General features: G+C 48.4%; 1 protein-coding gene and 1 pseudogene across 1 annotated transcript in view; both read left to right on the top strand.

Moving 5' to 3' along the window:
• The first annotated feature begins 190 nt into the window (after positions 1-190).
• Positions 191-13,524, top strand: LOC148213752 (uncharacterized; annotated as a pseudogene).
• The window catches only part of SV2C (synaptic vesicle glycoprotein 2C), an 80,871-nt gene continuing 79,237 nt past the window's right edge, over positions 13,418-15,051 (top strand). The window contains exon 1 of the mRNA XM_088129828.1: positions 13,418-13,520. The gene's annotated coding sequence lies outside the window, so the exon portion shown is untranslated. The remainder of the gene's footprint in view (positions 13,521-15,051) is intronic.

The raw sequence follows: 15,051 nt of genomic DNA, 5'->3' as shown, positions 1-15,051 counted from the left end.
CTACTGCAGAGAGTGGGGCCACCGGCGGTAAACGAGGAGGCGAGCGACAGGGGGCGGTCCGACACCCCCGCCGGCACCACCCACGGCGCCCCGGTCGGAGGACCAACGGGCGGCAGACGCCCTGAGACTTCGAGGTATCACTGGGAAGTTCTCAGGGGACCCCGAACAGCTGCCGCACTTTCTGACGCACGTCAGGGGGTTCATGCAGAGGGGTGGTCACCTATTCGCTAGAGACGAGGACAGGGTATCCTACGTGGCCGAGCTGCTAGATGGCCAAGCCGCCAGCTGGGTGATCGGGCTGTACGATGCCAACGCGGCGGAACTACGGAGTTTCCCGGACTTCATGCAGGCGCTCCGGGACAGATTCGAGGACACATTGAGCGCCAAGCGGGCGGAGGACGACATCCTACAATTCAGGCAGCGGGGCAAATCGGTATCGGAATATGCCCTGGAGTTCCGGAGGTTGGCCGAGAAGCTCGCGGGACTGGCCGGAGTCCCTGAAGGTGAAGTATTTTAAGAGGGGACTCAACCCAGAGATCCTGGAACGGGCACTGGGGCGGGACGACCCGGCCACAGTGAAGGATTGGATCTGGCTGGCCGGAACGGCGGAATCGGCGTGGCGGCAGATCCAACAGAGCACAAGACGACGGGACCAGACGAGGGACCGGCCGAGGGAGAGGACCCCCGAGGAGAGACGGAGCAGTCGACGGCAGTCCACCGGGAGGCGAGGGGCGACCAGAGCCCCGAATCTGTGTTTCCGATGCGGAGGCAGAGGCCACCGAGCGGCGCAGTGCCCGACGGAGCGGGAAGGCGCCCCACCACGGCCCGAAGTCAAAACCCCGCGTGCGAACGGGAAAAGGACCGGTGACCGACCGCGGAAGGGGGCAGTGGCGGCGGTGACCGAGAAAGGACGCGGGGGTGGTCGACCCCGGAGACAGCATCCTCCGGAGAGGACTCGGAGCCGGCGGGAAACGAGGCGCGCTCGCACTGAACGGCGTCCCAGTGCGAGCAGGGGAGTCGAGGCGCGCGGACCCAATAGGAGACGAGGACTGCCCACCGTTCCGGGTGAGGATACACGTCCGGGGGTGAGATCCGGAGGGGAGGTGCAGCTACGGGCGCTACTGGACTCGGGCTGCACCCACTGCTTGATGCACCCAGCGGTGGTCTCGGGGCTCGGGCTACAGCTGAGGCGCCTCCGGGAGCCCATTTCATTCAGCCAGTTAGATGGCACGCTGGCAGGGGGGGGACCAGCTCAGTATTACACCGAGCCGGTCCAGATGACGATCGGGAGTCACCGGGAAGAACTGAGGTTCGTGGTGGTCCCGGTGGCCGACTACGCGGTGGTACTCGGCTTGCAGTGGCTGCGGCGGCGGAACCCACGAGTCGACTGGACGGCGGAGGCAGTGCGGTTCGGGGTCGACAGACCGGCGAGGGGCGAGAGCAGAGGGGACCGAGCCGTGGAGACGGAGGCAGCCGCAACCACCGGCGGACAAGCGGAGGGTCCGGGACACCGGGAGACGGGACGAGAGCAGATGGGGCCCGAGACCCGGGCGGCGACAGCAGCAGCAGCAGCAGCAGCAGCAGCGCCGGGACCCCAGAGAGACCCGCCACGATCCCGAGGCGAGGGGAGGCAGCGGCGACTGGCGAGGCAACCGCAAAGCGAGGGGCCGGACCCGGGGAACCCCCGACGGGCGGCGGAATCCCGAGGCAGTATCGAGACCTGGCGGCAGCGTTCGGGAGAAGGAGTCTGACCAGCTCCCACCACACCGGCCCAGTGATTGCGCCATCGAGCTAGAGCCAGGAGCGACCCTGCCTAAGCCAAAAATGTACTCCCTGTCGAGGAGGGAGATGGGAGCCCTGCGCGAGTTCATAGACAAGAACCTAGCACGGGGATTCATCCAACCCGCGAAGTCACCATTAGCGGCCCCGGTGTTATTCCGGGAGAAGAAGGACGGCTCGCTCCGTATGTGCGTAGACTACCGGGGCTGAACGCAATCAGCACGGAGTTCAAATACCCCCTCCCCCTGATGAAGGACTTGATGTCGCATCTGTCGAAGGGGAGGGTGTTCACAAAACTGGACTTGCGCGAAGCCTACTTCAGAGTTAGGATCCGCGCAACAAAACAAAGGAAAACGGCGATCAACACCCCGCACGGAAGCTACCAGTTTTCCGTGATGCCGTTCGGATTAAAGGGGCCCCGGGGGTATTTATGCAGCTAATTAATGAGGTGCTGCACGACCTACTCTACCGGGGCGTCCTGGTCTACCTGGACGACATCCTCATCTACACCGAGACCCTGGCGGAGCACGTGAGCCTGGTGCGCACGGTGCTCCAGAGACTGCTGAAGGCACAGCTGTACGCAAAGCTCTCAAAATGCGAGTTCCATCGAGAGCAACTAGACTACCTCGGCTACCGAATATCCAGCCGGGGAATTGAGATGGACCCGGCGAAAGTAAGGGATGTCCTGGGCTGGGAAGCGCCGCGAACCCGGAGGCAACTCCAAAGCTTCCTAGGGTTTGCGAACTTCTATCGTCAGTTCATCCCGAACTTCGCCCAAATCGCCCTTCCCCTAACCGACCTGCTAAAAACCAAGGGCACTGGGAAACCCCCAAGCCCAGCATGGCACTCGCGTGGACTGCAGAATGCCAGGGGGCGTTTGAGGAACTAAAACAGCGGTTCACCGCGGAGCCGATCCTGCGCCATCCCGACCCAGACCGGCGGTTTATAATCCAAGTGGATGCATCAGACGTGGCAACGGGAGCAGTCCTGCTCCAACCCAGCCCGGAGGCGGCCATCCACCCGTGCGCCTACGCCTCCCGCAAATTCACCGAGACGGAGAGGAGGTGGATGGTGTGGGAGAAAGAGGCGTACGCGGTCAAGTGGGCGCTGGCCACGTGGAGGCATCTACTGGAGGGGGCAACTGAACCGTTCGAGGTGTGGACGGACCATAAGAACCTCGAGGCCCTGAAGACCCCGCGTAAGCTATCCCCCAAACAGGCACGGTGGTCCCAATACTTCGGGAGGTTCAGGTTCACACTGAAACACATCCCCGGGAAGCGCAACTCCTTAGCGGATGGACTGTCTCGCATGCCCCAACACGCCAGCCTACGGGAGGAGATCGTGGACTCCGTCATCCCCGCCAGCAGGCTGGCTGCAAAGGCGGTGACCCGAAGCCAGACCAAGGGGGAGCGACGGGACGCGGCGTCTGAAGTAAGGCAAGGGTTCGCGGAGGCAGCGGAGCGGGACGGTTGGCTCAAGCAGAACCGAGAGGCGCTAACCGGCCAAGAGGGGTTGTGGTGGCACGAAGGAAAGCTGTACGTGCCCGAGGGTTGCCGACGGGAGGTCATGGAGAGAGCCCACGACAGCCGGAGCGCGGGGCATTACGGCTTCGTAAAGACACTCCACTTAATCCGGCAGCAGTTTTGGTGGCCCACGCTCCGGAAGGACGTGGAGGCGTACTCGGGGGTTGCCCGGTGTGCGCAACGGCGAAAGGAGCCAAAGGCAAACCTAGAGGCCTACTCCAGCCGGTAGCGGAACCCGACGGCCCTTGGCAAGAGGTCGCCATGGACTTCATAGTGGAGCTCCCGGAGAGTAAGGGGAAGACCGCCATTTGGGTGGTCACGGACTTATTCTCCAAACAAGCGCACTTTGTAGCGTGCCGGCGAGTCCCCACGGCCGAGGGGCTGGCGAAACTGTTCGTGCAACATGTCTACCGACTCCACGGCGCACCTCGACGTATCGTCAGCGATCGGGGCGGCAACTTCATCGCGCGGTTCTGGCGGGAGTTCCTGAAGCGGGTGGGGACGAAACAAGCCCTATCCTCCGCGGCGCACCCGCAGACGGACGGAGCCACGGAACGCCTGAACGGGGGGCTCGAACAGTACCTGCGCTGCTACGTGGGGCACCAACAGGACGATTGGGCGGAGCTACTACCATTCGCGGAGGTGGCATACAACAACGCCGTCCACAAGAGCACCGGGTTCTCTCCGTTCAAAGTAGCCACCGGGAGAGAATTCGTCCCCATGCCGGAGCTGCCTCAGCCGGAATCCCAGATCAACTCCCTGGACGCCTGGTTCGCCCAAATCGACGAGACCCGGCGAGCGGCGCACGCGGCATTGCAAAGAGCCAAAGCCGACTACAAGAAGCACGCGGACCGCAAGAGGCTCCCCGAGGAAAAGTGGAAAGTGGGGGACCAGGTGTATCTGTCAACCAAAAACCTAAAGACGCACCAGGCATCGAAAAAACTCAGCCCGAGGTTTGTGGGGCCGTTCCCCATTTCGGAGATCATCAATCCGGTGACCATCAGGCTGATGCTCCCGAAAAGCCTCGGGAAGATCCACCCGGTGTTCCATTGCAGCCTGCTAAAGTTGCACCAGCCGGGGAACGCCTGGCACAAGGCGGAGGGAGTACCACCACCCATCATGGTCGGGGGGGAGCAGCATTTCGAAATCAACCGGATACTGGACGCCCGGAGGCACAAGGGGCAGACCCAGCTCCTAGTGCAATGGAAACATTTCCCCAAGTCCCACAGCGAATGGGTGAGTAAAGCCCACATAAGGGCGCCGGACCTAGTGCGGGACTTTTACAGTAAATACCCCGGGAAGCCGAAATAGGACCGAGGGGGGGAGTTGTCGTCAGGGGGGCGGCATGTCAGGTTCGGTCAGCACGAGGTTTCAGGGAAGCACGGGGCTGCAGGGAAGCTCGCAACCAGACCACACGGAATCCACCGGCGGTAGCTAGCGGGGAAAAGAGGAACCGAAAGCGCCGCTAATTAACGAGCCACCTGCGGCCAGCTAAACAGGAAAACCGCAGCGGAAGCTTTTAATTACGAACTGATAACGGCGCGAGCAAGCAAGGAACGGGGCCGCAGGGCAGCGAAACAAGATCGCAACGCAGCACAGAACCCGCGGGTCTGCACGTAGCAGGGAGGGGCCAACCCAGCCGGAGGGGGACTGGCAATCAAGGACAATGGACTCTGACCGACCCTGCCATCATGAACGATCAGGGGGGACATTGGGGGGCCTAATTGCCCACAGCCGCAACGCGATCACGAGGCGGGAAAAAGCGCGGGAAGGGGGGAATATAACAAGTGATGCAATTGTACCAAGCCAGTCCTGGCTTTGCTTGTGACTACTACGTTACGCATGAGTAAACCTTCTTTGTGAACCACACGTGTCACGAGAGTTTCTCTGTCGAACGGGGCAAATCTCACATAATCAGTCTCCTGACTCGGCTTACTTTGAAGAGCTGACAGGCTGCCTCTTCCCACAACTAGTAGAAGAAGCTTTTACATGGTAGCCTTCTCTACTGATGAAACAAACAAACCACCATGCTTCTTTTCCAATGGACAGAAAAGAACACTTGCTGCTTCTCTTTAGTTATTTTAAAAAGTAGCTGTTGCTTGATCTTGTCCTCCTGCAGCTGGAAGTTTAGAGTTATAATACTCCCCATAATAAAATAAAATAATAAAATAAAATAATAAAATAAAATAAAATAAAATAGAAACAAGAACATAAAACATAATAGAAACAACATTAAAAATGAAAAACAAACTAACAAAAATGATCCCACCCACATTTTAAGCATGGTCCTCAGCATGCTGCACAAAGCTCAGTGCTTCAATTTGTGGGTGTTCTGCCCCCCTGAATTATCTAGCTTTAGAGCTCAGTATTCTTCTACTTCTTGCAACATGAATCAACTTTCTCTTTTTAGCCATACAGAAGAATTCTATTTAGTATCTCAGCCTTCTGGCCTGTAAACGAACCTTCTGCTGCCTCCAAAGACTTGGCTAGTCTATCTCCATGGCCCTTAGAATTGGTGCCAAACCCCAGGCCAGAGCCGATCTGCTTCCCATTCCCATTGCACTTCCTTGAACTCTCTCCTTCACACAGCTGCTTCTACCAGAACTAATTCACTTTCTTGAGACACGCCTCTCCCTTTCAACTTCTTCATGTACTGGTACCACCACTCTTTTAGTCTTTCCCTTAAAGGAAATCTTTCAGTCCTCTTGTAAGGCTCCTTTGTACTCAGAGCTCTCTTCCCTATGTCATTCTCCTCTCCGTCATCATAGTCTTGGATATTTCACAGGGAGGCACACCTAGATATCTATAAGCATTTGGAGTGAGGCAAATACAGAGGTGAAGATGTTTTAGTTGGAATAGGCTGAAATAGTTGCTTTCTTCAAACCCAATGCTGGATCAGTACGTACTCTGCAACTTTCAGGAATCATTTTTACTTTATTTGTAAATAAAGCTCATATTACAAAAGGACCAGAAGTATCCCATGCTCTCTCACATTCAAATAAAGAAAAATAAATACTGCACCTCTACCAAGCCATTTAGCAACATCTTGGAAAGAATAAAAGGGACTTATAGCAATACCTCCAAAACAATTTCACTTGAACAATGCTCCCAGTTGACTCTGATTGCCCCAGTGCAGAAGAGCCATTACTATCATAAGTTGATGAAGATAAACTATGTTTTGCAGCATTTTATTTTGGAAAGGCCCCACAAAGCAAAATTCCAAACGTCTGAGGCTGTTAAAAATACCAGTTAGAATTGGGACAAGATAATCCAGTTTACTCCATAGAGCCGTTGAGTGGTCTCTTTATTTCATTTTATTTTTTTACTCCCTTTCTATTTTTTCTTACAGGAATCATTTCCTGTGGTCATATCCATCTCCCAGTGACAGCATTTAAATTAACTTCCCTAACTATAACAACATATTGATTCAAAATGTGCAGGCTAGAAGGAAACAAAACACATACTCATAATGAAAAACAGTTACATTTGGTACCAGGATTTTTTTTTTTTTAAAGGGTTAATGATATCAAACAAAAAGTTGCTGACTGACAATTTTCAGATATAGGCTGCAAGTTTGCATAAAATGCTAGACAGAGAATTCTGAAAATGTCTAGTTTTAAGTATTTGTAGTTGATGCAGCCATGATTTTTATACTAAACAAATGCTGTAATCCTGTTCAGGATTTTTTTATGATTATGAAGCAAAAGATGCTGCTTCTGAGCTGTAATTTGTGTGAAGGTTTTAGTCTTCACATCAGCATCAAGATTCTCTTTTCACAGAAGCGTGACACTTTACATCCCTTTTGACTTCCTGTATTATAGTAATTTATAAAACGTATGTCATATCATTTCAGGGAAGGCAGCGTGATTTTATATTAAAAAGTGAGATTAGAAAAAGAATGCTAATTAAAAAGAATCTGGCAAGAGAACTGTTCAAGACACATCTTCAAAGGCTATTTGTCAGAACAACAAAATAATTTAAGAAATAAGGAAATTTGATACAGTTTAATGTATTATGAACCTCAGATCCTGCAGTAAAACCAATTACATGACAAATTATATTGGAAAGGGTCCACTGAACATTTTAAAATGTGGTTTGAATATTCTATTTGATTGATAGTAGCATACAGCTTCAAAGAGGAATGAAAATGGGGGGAAAATTAAGAAGCTTATTTTTTAAAGCAGTGTACATATACTTATCATGGCATTCCTTTTCAGGGTAAGCAACTTTATACAGAACACAGAAAAAGAATGAGAAATACTAAATCAAAGAAATTAAAGGCCTGGGATAAGAAAAATAAAGGAAACACAACTAACTAGATTATACTAGCACACCATTCACTACATCTCCCCAAAGATCTCTGTCCTTGCAAAACATTCTTGCTTCCATGCTGTCACTGTTTTATACACTGACTTTTATTCTTTAAACTTCTCACCTCTTTCTGAGATCTCATCAACTCCATTCCATCACAATTTCAACCCATTCACTTTTTTCATATATTTGCTTTGCAGTTCATCTTCATTCATTCGCTGTATGTCACCAAGTCACCTCAACGTACTTCTTTCATACTTCTCACCCATGTTCATTCAGCACCCATTCATTTGTGACCCTTCCTGTTCTTGTTTTATCCACATACTCTTTTTAAGTATCCCATTCTCAAGGCATTCAACTTACTTTAATGTTCTGCCTGACATGTTCAAATTTCAGCTCCAGTAACAAAATGTTCATTGTCACCTCTTGTTCCCTTTCAACGTTAAACATCCTCTCGAGTATACTTAATTAATTTGTTAATCCCCTAGTATGCTTTGCATTCACTCTTGCTATCTTTTCCTTTGTACAGGGGAACAATAATGGCATGCTTCAATCATCAGGCAGTCATTGCACAAATGTTAAACAAGTAGTACAGCCACTCCACATGGAAACCACTTCCATATTTTAACATATTTTTACAGCCCTGCCATTTTTCAACATTGTCACAGCATTTACGATGTCCTTTTCATCCATTTTTTTCTTCAACAGTAACATTGATAGCATTGGACAATAAATGGATAGCACTCAACATATTGTTATTTCTAAACAAATATCTAAAATAACCTTTTCAACATTTTCTCATGTCTGTTTCATCCCCCCAAAATTCATTACTTTTATTTTTAATTTCATTCACTCTGCTGGACGTTCATTGTTTAGTCCTCTTCACCCTCTTCCAAAACAATGTTTTTTATTTTTAGCAACATTGTTCATTTTTTCTGCTTCTTTTAAACTTAACTTCTTTAATCTTAACTCTTCTGATTCCCTTTGACTACATTCTTTGCAACTGTATTTTTCTCTCTCTCTATAGGTTTAACAATATTTTTCTATTGTCCTCATTTTTTGCAAGAATAATTTTTATATATGATTTTTTTTCAGCCACAGCCTTTTTCATTTCATCATTCCACCAGGGATACTATTTCCTATTTGTGTACAGTACATTACATACTTCTATAGCAATCCACTGTGCTCTGTTTCAGGCAGCTTCCACATCTTCTTTTCTCATATCTCTTTTCTGTTGGGAGATGCAACTATCCTGTAATACTTCTTTGTACTTTCACTTCCTGCAGATATTCTATTTTCATCCTTGTTTTTTTCATATTTTTTTTTTTTGCATCCATGTCTATTTTTCCCAAGATCCTGAAACTTAAAGTCTGTGCCATATCATATACTCTTATCTCTTAACCCTAGCCCACATATCCTTCAGTGGTTTTTTCCCCCATATTTTAATAAACAATAACATTAATCATGCTTTTTATTTTATTCCTTATGTATACATTTATAGTCATGCTTAAACCAAGTATTCAGAACAGACATTTTTCTAAGCAGACATTCACCAGTCACCATTCTCATTCATTCTTTGGTCTCCAAATGGCCAAATTATTTTATATCTTTACTCCCCTGCATCAACTCCATTCACAATATCAGACATTTTTATCCCTCTTTCTCTTATTTTCACAGACACAAAACACAGCAAATTTTCTTTGTTTTATTTAATGCTCTTTACCATTTACTCTTACTGTAGATGTTGACTTCCATTGCCCATCATGGCTTTGGTCAATCAAGGTTTTTACATAACATAAACCTTTTCAGGGATAGAGAAGTAAGACGAGGTTATCAGCCTTAGTGGTATCCATGTTATGAGTAGAAGGCTAATGGAAAGACAGACTGGTCTGGTCAGTTTTGGTAAGAAAATTTGTTCAAAATGTTATATAGAGAAAGAAAATGAGTGGGATTATATTAGCACTTCGTGAAATGTCTTTGAAGAGCATCACTGTTGTTCTTTTCAGATAGAGTTATACACGTCTTTTAAAAAAATAGTTCAAACATGGAACCAGAGAAGTGACATTCACTGACCTGTCATGTGCTTGGGTTGACTGCTGCTCTTCTATATATTAACAGGATATTTCAACAGTCTGAACTTATTTGGTGACTTATTTCCTTGGAACTAATATTCATATTAACATATATATAAATAATACTGTAAGTTAAACTGCAGCCTATCATCATGCACTTTCAAACACTTAACACGATTGCCTTCTTTATATATTGCAATGCTTTCTGGGATATATACTCAAGCATATTTCATTCTGGAAAAGGAATTTTCTAGCTGGTATAGATACATACAATTCCTTATTAATTGCTAAATTATCTTGCTGATCAAATTGGAAAAAATTGTAGTCAGCCAATCAAATCTGATTAACCTTCATGTCAGATTATCTTGTCAATTCTGTAGCTCTTTCCATAATGCAATGTGGTATTTGTTAAAGCAAGCAAATAAAAAAAAGTTTTAAAAAGCAGATCAATGAAACATAATATGCAAATGAAGTTACTAGATTTAGAAGTATAGAATATGGTAACTCTAGACACGGGGAAGAGAAGTGCACATTTATCACTCCAACATGTAAAAAGGACTGCCAATATAGAAAGTATATACCCAGCTGCAATCAACCCCAAATGCACCAGTCTCTTAACCTCTTAACTGGTAAAGCAAAGAGAGTGGTTTGCTATTTTTTAGTACTTAGATGCCATGCTATCCTTTTACTCTTTGCTAGAGAGTGTGATTTGGTCAGAAAGGAAATTGATTTGCATCATCAGAAAATTGTAAATATTCCCATTTAATTTTCCTTTTCACAAACAGAATACTGTCTACATAAGAGAATCCAAGTGGCATAAGAAAAATAATAAAGATGAAAGGCAGCTTTGTGCTCAGGGTGATTCTTTGGCCTCAGTGTCAGGAAAGTGACAGGCATATCTTGTCACTGCTGTGACTGCAGTGTCATAGTCCAGGTAACATGTCAGAGAGTTTATGACGAATGTCTGAGAAAGGTTTGAAACTCATGTTCTTAAAGAGAAGAACTGTCATTTGGTGCAGGCTGTATACAACAGTGTGCATACACGGGGTATTATTTGAAATGCAAATATCCCATCTACAATATTTTATTATAATTGTCTTCTTACAGCCAAATTTAATATGGTGTTAAATGGTGCTTAAGTTCTGCTTTAAAAAAAAAAAAACCCTCAATAACTCCCAAGGAATCCAAATCCAATCTGGATTTAGAATGTAGCATGGGGTTGGTAACTTGTTCACTCTCTGCCATTGCCCTAATCCCAGTTTTTGGTTTTTCCTTCCACTGCTAATATTTTTGTTAGGGATACTTCCATAGGTATCAATTGGAACTTCCCTCCCTAGGCAAGTATCAGCCTAGTCTAGTGTGGAGGGCAATTTGGATTTGAAAAGACAAAGATAATTTCTGCACCGACTTACAGTATCTTCTAGTGTCATCCAACCATAATTGTGCCAATGTAACAATAATGAGGACCAACTTGATATTACTTCAATGATTACTGGGTGATGCAATGAAGATGCTATAAGTCACTTGTGTGGAAAAGTAAAAAACAACAACACGGCCTTTCTTTTCCCTCCACGAAGAATTCCAATCTGGATCTCCCAAAAATATTTAGTAAAGGATACAAAAGCTTGTAAAAGCCAACTGCATGATTAATACCATGTTTGATTTGCCCCTCCCTATAACTGTCATTTGCATACTCTAGTTTCATTCTAGAGTATGCAAACTACATTAGACTTATAATATGAATCCTATTTTTTTGTATAATTCAACCAAATTCCTTCCAACTGCAACTGGTAAATCAAAGGTTTTTCTAATTTAGCATTTCGTTTCCAATGGTATTTGAGTTTACAGATCTTAACATTTTCTGCAGAGAAGATCCTCTACAATGAAAAGAAGTGAGCAACCACAAGAGAGATTATTTCTTGTATCCTCTCTAGTGCTAGTGGGAGAGAGAAACTGACAGGTGGCACACTGTCAATCACTCCTTGTCATAACAGATTATGCAGCTATTGGCTGTTGGCTAGGTCGCACACTGCTGATCAGTCTTCTGCAGCACCAGCTACGTACTACTGACACTACACAGTAGCAATGCACATGCAATATAGTAGTGATATCCACCAGTGCTAACATTCTTCCCACCCACCTCAGGAGGCCTATCTTTTCGTATGAAAAAAAAAGGGGGGGAAAGGGGGCAGAGATGTTCATATTCTGGTGAGCTTCAAGAATGTCCTGCATCTTGCTAGATGTGTAACTACTGGCCTAAGAAAGTATACTGGTCCAGATTGTTGCTATCCTCAACCGTTTGGATTGTTTTACTATAGCAACCTGATGAATTATATGAATCTTGCTGGAGCCACCCAGAGTTATTATATATAAGATGGGCAGCCACCCAAGTCATTTAAATACAATATGGAAGGAAGTTAGTTAGTTAGTTGTTCTAATGCTGGGCAAAAGGGATTGTTCCATAGAAAGATAAAAATGTAGGGGATTGTATTAAATAATAATTTAGAATATAATCTTATGCATTCTTATTTGCAAGCTAGCTTTACCATTGTGGGGCTTATTTCTGTCCAGATTTTAGATCTTTTTTAGGCATATATTTCCATGAACGCTGTCTGCCTGCACCTTTACAGTGTCTTGCACGAATGTACTATTTTAAGTAGCTGGACAGCTAGGTGATCTGAAGCCTGGTTTACAAGCTCATCTTAGTATACAGTATTCTCTATGACCGCAGTGGAGCCTTCAGGATTGTAATCTTAATGTGCCAGTTCACAGAATTAGGTTTAGACTGGGTTCACCCATCATGCTAAACCAGAACGCCGCCTGGGCTCAATAACTGGGCAGGTTCCCCATAGGAAGAGCAGTCCTGAGGCTGGCTGATACTAGAAGTCACTGAAATGGCTTATGAATAGAGTTCAGTGGCAATGTAAAGATTTAAGGACAATTCTATTGCTGCACAAGCTTTGTTCCATGAAATGTTTGTCTGTATTATTAATTTGTCTTCAAGGCTCACCAATTCCACTTCATTAGCCTAAGACAGGTGCATCTCTGTCACACTGCACACGGTCGGTTGCACTCGACTGAGGTGGGGAAGCTGATGCAATCCAGCTGTTTTGAAGTCTAACTGCCACAATCCCTTGCTAACAACCATGGTTAGAGCAGATGGAAGCCTGTTGAAGGCCACTACCTTGGCAAAGAGCAACCCTAATCCACTGCCCTGACCACCCGTATGGGCATTCTTAAAATCCCTGCTTGCCTACCATTTGATAGTCCTTTTAACTCCGCAGGTTCGGCATTCCCCTCTAAGGAGTGCTTCTCTCTCCATACTTATTGCCCCGTTTCCCCAAGTCCGGGGCTCGCTTTCCCTGCTGCTGTATGGAAAGACAGATCTACTGCGTCCACTTGAATTATCCATTCTCTCTCTTCCGTCAGCCCGGTTTCGCACGGCTTCCCATCTTCTTCCTCCTCCTCCGCTTTCCCGCTGTTTTCTTCAAGCAGGCAAGCGAGAATGGGCTTGCCCGGCCGTCGCAGTCTCCCACGCCTGCGATGCCGGGTCTCGCCTCCCGCCTCGCCATCGCTCTCCCCTCCTCGACAAAGCGCTTCATCACTGCAGCGGAGGGGACGCGCGCAGCGCCGGGGGATCCACGCAGCTACTTTCCCGCCCCTCCTCAGCCTCGGTCACGCCGCGAGGCTCCTCCTCAAGGGAAGGCGGAGAAGCCGAAAGGGGGGGGGGGAGTCCAATCTGCTGCTTCTTCGAGCGAGCCGCAGCGCTATTGCGCCGAGCTCTGAGTAGCTGGAGAGGAGGGAGGAACGGCAGCCGGGGCTGCGCTTCCAGTGGGTAAGTGGGGTTTCCACTCGCAGCACCGTCTCTGTTGCGACGAGGAACTTTGGAGGGAGTTCTCCTCTCCCCCATCAGGTTTTGAAATGCGGCTCGCTTGGCACTTTTCCCCGAAGGTCCTTTAGGGAGGGAGCGGAGCTACTCGAACGGCTGGAAACACGCTCGTGCGATTTTCTCAGGCGCAGAAGTTTTGGCGAGTTCCGTGGACTTTGCGGGGGGTGAGGCGGCGTGGGGCTTGTGGCCGTACTGCAGTCTTGTCCCAAGAGGCGTCCGCTCCCTCTGCAGGCGCAGCCCTGTGGGGAATTCTGTCCGGTACCTCTAGGGGGAAATCGCAGCTTGGCGGGGTTAAGTTGCAGTCGTCGAAGCCTTGATGGACAATATCTCCTCCTTCTCTTATTAATCCCCCAATCTTGGGGGGTGGGGGGAGGCGAAGAGAACTTTTTAGGGAGGGCAGGCAGGCGGCAATGTGGTGAGAAAGGCGATGTGAAAACCTGCGGGCCAGGGTGGCGGCGGCGGCAGTGGGTAAGAAAGCGCAAAACGTGCAGGATGGCTGCAGAAAACCCGGGCGGCTTTGCAGTTTGCTGGACGGGGAAAGCCTTGAGGCGTTGCAAAGGGCTTGAATGCGCGCGCGCGCACACTCACACGCGCGACCTCACCGCTTCTCTCTCGGTAGGATGAATCTGCAAGATTCTTCCTCTGTCTCGGAAGCTTGCAAAGTTGTTGGCTTGTAGTTCCTCTTGCAATCAAAACGTGAGCAGGTTTATTACTTTAATCGCCGAATACTTCCGACGCACAACTACTCCGTTTGGGAGTTGCCTCCTGCGTTTTTCCCCAACCCTTCCTCCTTTTCTCCGTGGGATTCTCGGCGTGTGGAGCTTCAGCGCCGCGGCGATGAAGCGTGATCTCGAGAAGGTTGCGTGGGTTGTGGGGTGGACGAAGGGGTGCCCGAGGCAGACCTAGTTTTCTTGGGAAGTGCCCTGGGGAGGCAGACGAGTGGCACCTTGCAACTCACAGGCACGTGCGACTCCGCGTGCCGCTACAGGGAATCCTGTTCCTTCCCCCGTGCGCCCGGGGAGCGTGAAATTAATCGCTGCAAGCTGACGAGGAGTGGGGGTGGGTGGGCTCGCTTGGGGTTGCCACTTTGACGTGTAAGCGAAAAGCGGGCGGGGAAGGGAGGACTGACGAGCAGAACGGGAGTTCCCACGGCGCTCTACAGCTGAGATACTTGGCTTTAAGTTTCGGTGATCGGTAGGACCCGGTGTGGTTCTTTTCCGCATAGGATTTTGTGATGATGCTACATCAGAATGTCAAGCACAAGAGTCCCTGTTGGGGTTCAGTGGAGGTCCCACTTTTTTGTCCTTCCCCCCCAGAAATGAATGATGGTTCTAGAAAGGACAGAACATAAAGAGGAGCCTCCATCAAGCCTGTGGTGCCTACCTTTTCTCGGCTGAACAGCACCGCAGTGCAGGGAACTGACAGGATCCAGTATGTCCCTGTTTAGTGAAAGGGTGCCACAACGGGATATCTGGGG

This window comes from Python bivittatus, unplaced genomic scaffold (genome assembly GCF_059951505.1).
Source record: "Python bivittatus isolate LINGU-HERP-01145 unplaced genomic scaffold, Pbiv_v1 ctg000850_np1212, whole genome shotgun sequence".
Taxonomy (NCBI): Eukaryota; Metazoa; Chordata; class Lepidosauria; order Squamata; family Pythonidae; genus Python; species Python bivittatus.
Note: the sequence above shows the minus strand (reverse complement) of the source record. Positions and strands in the feature narration are given on the sequence as shown.